Below are 6385 nucleotides of genomic sequence, written 5' to 3'. Positions count from 1 at the left end.
TTCAACATTATTTTGCTATTATAATTTAAGAATGTAAGTGTCTGCACTCTGTTAAATATCCTTATTTGCTATTCTATCTTCCAACCTGTTATCCTGTGTTGTTTTCCTGATTGACTGGCATAGTTTAGTTAGAATCTTTACAGATTCTTCTTTTGTACTTTCCATAGATCTTTTAGATATTCATCAGTTCTCATAACCTTGAGATTTGGTAATGACCAGATTACCGATCAAATTTCATCTTCTAGTGCATTTGAGGTTGGAATCTCCGGAGTTCTGTGATCATTTGGAAAAAAAGTTTTGTTTTTCCAGCCAGTTTCATCATCAATATCTTTATAGATATTGTAATGCTGCATCTTGCTGATCTAACCCTTTGTTATGTTTCTTCTTGCCTGGTAGCATCAGCAGCTAAATGTCCTGAATGGGTTAATTTAGCCACAGTATAAAGAGATTAAATACTCCAAAAGATTTTCAACTCTTCCTCCCTTGCATATTAAGTGCCATCTGACCTAAAGAACACATCTAACACAAGATCATCTCTTTATCTTGTCTACCCTTGCTTTAGTAAAATACAAGACTGGTTAACTTTCCCTCTACACTGAATTGATGCCTTGCTGTTTTCATTCAGCATCTTCCAAAGCACTGCAGTGAGACATAGGCTCTTGTTTGCTTTAGACGTTCATGCCTTACAATTAACACACTGCTGAGAAAGTTATATATAGATAAAGCATATCCTTCTCAGCTAAATATTAATTGCTGAGTGGGGTAGTATTCATTGACTTTGAGCTGGTGCAGTATAAAAAAATTCCAAACTGTAGCAGAGAGCAAACCTCATATAACAATCTCAAGACCAAAGTTTGATATTCTTAAACTTTTAAAAGTTCTAATAGCAGCTGATGAACAAGTCCTGCAATCAGCAATATGAACAGCTGTTTTGTTGTCCAGATATGCAGCAGATTGATAGAGCTAGGAAATTCTGAGGCTCACATTCTCCAAACATCTCAAGTTTATTAAACTGGGGAAAGGCTGGTTTAAAAGATAAACGAATCATAGGTTTTTTTTTCTATTATTCAATTGGAATTTACCTTCCTAACTTCTCCAAAAGAAAGGGGGCCCCTTCTTCAGCTATTTTAAAAGAGTTAGCATATATCCTCAATCTTCTTTTTACAAGTTAAACAGGTTCAATCTGTTTTTGTAAGGCTTGGGTTACAGACTGAAGCTTTATTTAAATATTTACTTAAAATACCTTCCTCCCATTTTCTTCCCCTTAAAAGCAATCAGAGGAGCTAACAAGTTAAAATAAATTTTAAAAAAGCACACATTTTAATACGCAAGAAAAAAGTAATGTATATTTTAAATAAGTTTGATCCAGTCATAACATCAAATAAATAAAATGAGAATGCTGGAACATTTCTTCATCTTACACTAAAAGTTAAAGCTAAGTGACCTTCAAGTAAAAGGAATACTACAAAAAGGCCCACTTGTGTTTGGACATTAAAATGGGGTTACTATACATCATTTTCTCCAGATATATCCTCTTTAAAAGTTTCATCTGGCCAAGTTTTTTTTTAACAATTAAAATATCTGGCATTTTGTAACTCCTGATGATGGAAGTGGAGGCCTTTGATTTCCCATTCTTTGAAATCCACTTTAAGGGCTAGTGAAATGGAGTGACTGCTGGTTGTATGCTGGACATGCTCAATGTTGAATATGCTGTTGGAAAGATATGTGTCTTAGCGGCATCTGCAGGAGCAGAGCCAATGCCCATTAGGGCATTGATGAAGTTCCTCTGCAGCGGTTCATGTTTGGGAGGAACAACCGAAACGTCAGCACCAACATCCGTGCATGCTACGTGACATGCAACCCACTAAGGCACTCAAACACTCTAGCATGTTAGGGAAAAATTCAGTTGGGCATCCTTTTTGTTAGTACTTCTGGCCAGAACAGATATTTCCCCTCTCTATCATTGTGTTTTTTAAATTATTATTTCTTTGTCTGTGAAGAACTTCCATAATTCTCTGTTAAATTCCTTTCTGCCATTTTCAATCCATTTCTCTGATCAATTTGAGCCCACCCTGAAACTCTCACTGAGCTGTAAAGCAGTTTCTTATATTCAGTACCAGGGTCCCATGCTATGTAGAGATATGGGCTATTGTAAGTGACGCCTAAACCAGACTGGAGTGGGGGGGAACGGAGAGGCTGTAATCTCAAATCCCATCAAACCCAAGCTGAGCTCCAACGCAGTTTTTGCTAAATTTCTGCCAGTTGGGGGAGGGCATGTTGAGCTCCTCTTGAAGTTAATGAAGCTTGTTAGATTGCACCTTTGCGACAGATGAAAGGTATGATTGAAAAATGTTGGCTAGAGGTAGGTGGTAGGTATGTGTACCAGGTGGCAGTCTAATAAAGAAGGACAGAGTGTTTACTTTGTGCTGAAAAGCTAGTCACTGTAGTCCCCCAGATCTTGTAATAACTGTTGTGATTGAAAGCACAGCATCTCTCCACATCAGAAACCCCCCTCAACTACAGAGTCTAATTTCACTTTAGTGACATGGTTGAGTCTCAACCCTTAGTAAAGACTGCTTGCCCAGTTTTTTTTGTCCTGGAGATGAGGAGACCTAGAAATGTGCAATTTTTGTAAATTTCAAAATGAAGCAGCTTGCTATTTAGACATTTTTCAATGTACACTTAGTTCATCACTGAATACATCACTCAGTAAATTACTAAACTGTTAACAGTATTATCATTATCAGATCCTTTGGTTTTCTGGAGTGATGAAAGCACTCGCTTCGGCTATAAATTCACTACAATAAATTTTCTAATAAACCTTCCTTAGCTTTCCTCCTATAAATGTAATCTGACTTTCAAGAGTTTTTATATCGATAATATCTGAGAAGTGGTTTGCACAATTAAGCATAATCATAGGATTTGTCAACATAATGATAACTAATCCCAACTATTGATGCTGACTATTTAAATTATTGGAGTTACCCATCCTTAAAATCAATAATCTTCTATTTAAAACCATCCAATATTTTACACATTGTTAGTCCAATTCCAGTTCACAGATAAGGATATTCAGTATACTTGTTTGCCCTTGTTGGTTAACACCTGGATTCTAGACTGAACATAACAATTTCTAAATGTGTACCTCTATTTTTAAATCAGCACATCCGTACACTCCAAGACTCCCAATCTTTAAAATAATGTTTGCACATTGTGTTGAATAGGAAAAGGTTCCCCTTGCACATATGTGCTAGTCGTTCTATAGGGCGGTGCTCATTTCCATTTCAAAGCCGAAGAGCCAGTGCTGTCCGAAGAAATCTCCATGGTCATGTGGCTGGCATGACTACATGCCGAAGACGCACGGAACACTGTTATCTTCCCACCAAAGGTGGTTCCTATTTATTCTACTTGCATTTTTACCTGCTTTCGAACTGCTAGGTTGGCAGAAGCTGGGACAAGTAACAGGAGCTCACAAGGGTTTCGAAACACCGAATGACCGACCTTTCTGATCAACAAGTTCAGCATCTTAGCCACTGAATAGGACACTATATTGTCCAACAATGTCCTTCTAAGACCAAGATTCTTTTTATCATTTTAAATTGTAAATATCATAAGCCCTCTTAGTTGAAAGGCCTAAATTTTCAGTGAAAAATCCTTTCTTTTAAAGGGAGCACATTTATAGTTAACTCTTCAGGGTTTCTAGGATATAAATGCAATGCCCCCTGATTAGTTAAATTCTGTTCCAGAAAATAACTCCATAAAACTGTAGATATGAATGAAGACCATAGAAAGACCATAATAGCAACTTTTTGTCAGCAAGTAATTAGACTTTCTTTGTTTTTATAAATCAGATTAATGTTATCTCTGAAGAACATTCTTATTAGATTCAGCTCAGTGGTGGGTTTCAAAAATGTTTAGAACCTCTTATGTAGGTGTGGCCTGCTTTGTGGGAGTGACTTCCTGGCCATGTGACTGGGTGGGAGTCACATGGCCATGTGACCGAGTGGGAGTGGCTTGACAGTCATATGACTGAGTGGACGTTGCCAACTTGTAAAATGTGGTGAAACTCACTTAACAACGCTCTTGCTTAGCAACCAAAATGTTGGCTCAGAAACTTTGGCATTTGAAGCACACAAATCTTAAAACTCTCATGTTACAAGACCCTTGCACCCCTAACCCTTTAGGAAAAAAACCCAGGGGTGTTCAAATTTGACAGCTTTAAGATTTGTGGACTTCAACTCCCAGAATTCTTCCTCTCGCTCTTCATCTTGATGATGTGTGGACGGGCGGGGGAGGAGCTGGAACCGATTCTAAATGGCACTGTAGATTTATGGAACCTCTTATATAGAAGAGGTTAGAACTGGCAGGAACTCCCCGTGGAAATTCGTACCCTCACCACCCTTCAGACCTTCCGCACAGCCCTTTGAACTTGGCTATCCCGTCAGACCTGGGGTTAAGACTACATCCCGCCCGAATAGTATGAATGTTGTGTTCTTAATTATGTATTTGTCATATATGTTAAAAGTCTGTCTCCCCTTCCCCTCTTTTAAGTTGTAAGCTGCCCTGAGTCCCCCCAGGGAAAAGGGCGGCATATAAATAAACTTTAAATTCAAAAAAATTCAAAAAAACTCACCCCTGATTCAGCTACAAGATATTACAATACATTTAAGAAGAACCTGTGCTCTTCCACCATTTTATTAGCCCTTGTATAAGCAAGTATTTTCCAGCTTTCATTTGACTCATGAAATTCTCTGTAGTCTTCTTTGTTTTTCTGCAGTCACCTGAAAGGCTCTTCAACATTGCACTGAAAGTAGACATCCCTGTCCTAAAGTTTATAGTTTGTATGCTTTGTCTAGTTTTGCCTATCCTGTTTCAGTGTGTATTTCTAATTCAATTGGGGTTGAAGATTATCGCAGATTTAGAGCATAGATTTCTTGTAATCCCTTGACAACACGTGAAGCCACATCTTCAGTGGCATCTATAATAAACTGTGATACCATGACAATAACTCTACACCTGCAATGACATCAGCACACAAGTGCCATGTTCAGGTACTTCTCTGAGACAACCATAGCAGGTTAACATTATATATTTGTCTCCTCTTGTCTCTTCCCCTAATTATAAGTTATATACACTTAAGAAATATGGTGATGCATTTTATACTTAGCTATCTGCGCCTGATGCTGCATTCCTATACAACTCTTACTTAGGGCATTCAGCAAGATTTACTCTCAAATAAATGTCCTTTTAAGCACAGTGTTAAACTGCTTTATGAATAAAGTTTAATAACATAATATTATAAGATTTGGAGCCGGACTAAATGACATTTGGGAACCCTTCTAACTCAGAAATTCTAAAAATGTTTAATGGGCTTGAATCCTACTGTCAATGCACATCTATTGTTAGATAAATTACAGGTGACATGTTGTCATGGAAACTAAATCATAGGCTATAAGCTCTTAATGGCTGCCTTTACTGATGGCCAGCAAATACAGGATGCTCTGGTGCCTTTTCCTTTCTGTCTCATAGGTGGCCTAGATGTAAATATAGACGATTGTCAGAAAAATAGAAGTTTGTAGCAAGAAGCAGAACTGATCTGGGTGCGATTTTGTCTTTTATATCCTATAAATAAGCAATAGGAACTTCAGTAATAACACTTCTTCTCTCCAATATGGTCAAACTCTGTTCTTCTTCTTCTTCTTGTGCCATATCCGTCATTGGATGTTGGCGATTATGTTGGCAATCCTATTTTTGTCAACAGCCGCATGAAAAAGTGCTGTTGAGTTTTGTCCAAACCAGTCCCTTATGTTTTGAAGCCACAATGTTCTTCTTCTGCATGGACCTCATTTGCCTTCAATCTTTCCCTACAGGATTAAGTGAAGGATGCCGTATTTTTCTGGGTATCACATCACATGTCTAAAATATGGTCACTTTCACTTTTTAATAGCCTTGATGATTTCCCTTTGCTTTCCCAGGTGGCTTATCATCTCCTCATTTGTGATTTTGTCAACCCAGCCTATATGTAACAGCTGTCTGTAAATCCATATTTCAAATGCTTCTAGTTTCTTCAAGTGGTTTTCTGTCAGTAGTACCAACTCTCCACTCCGTAGAGCAGGATAGAAAAGATGTAACATCTGACAAGCCTGATTTTCAGTCTTAGACTCACGTCATGACTGCAGAAGACCTTTTTCATTTTGAAGAATGCTGTTCGAGCTTTCTCTAGCCTTGTCTTTACTTCACTGATCATGTCCCAACTTTCATGTAAATTAAAACTGAGGCACGTGATCCTTTCAACTTTTTCTAGTAGTATTCCTTCCGAATTTATCAGTGGTAAATTAATGGGTTGTTTGCTGACGATCATGATCTTGGTTTTTGAGGTGTTAAG

The sequence above is a fragment of the Thamnophis sirtalis genome, unplaced genomic scaffold, assembly GCF_051295495.1.
Source record: "Thamnophis sirtalis isolate CommonGarterSnake01/CBP01778 unplaced genomic scaffold, rThaSir2_p1.2 scaffold_6, whole genome shotgun sequence".
Taxonomy (NCBI): Eukaryota; Metazoa; Chordata; class Lepidosauria; order Squamata; family Natricidae; genus Thamnophis; species Thamnophis sirtalis.
Note: the sequence above shows the minus strand (reverse complement) of the source record.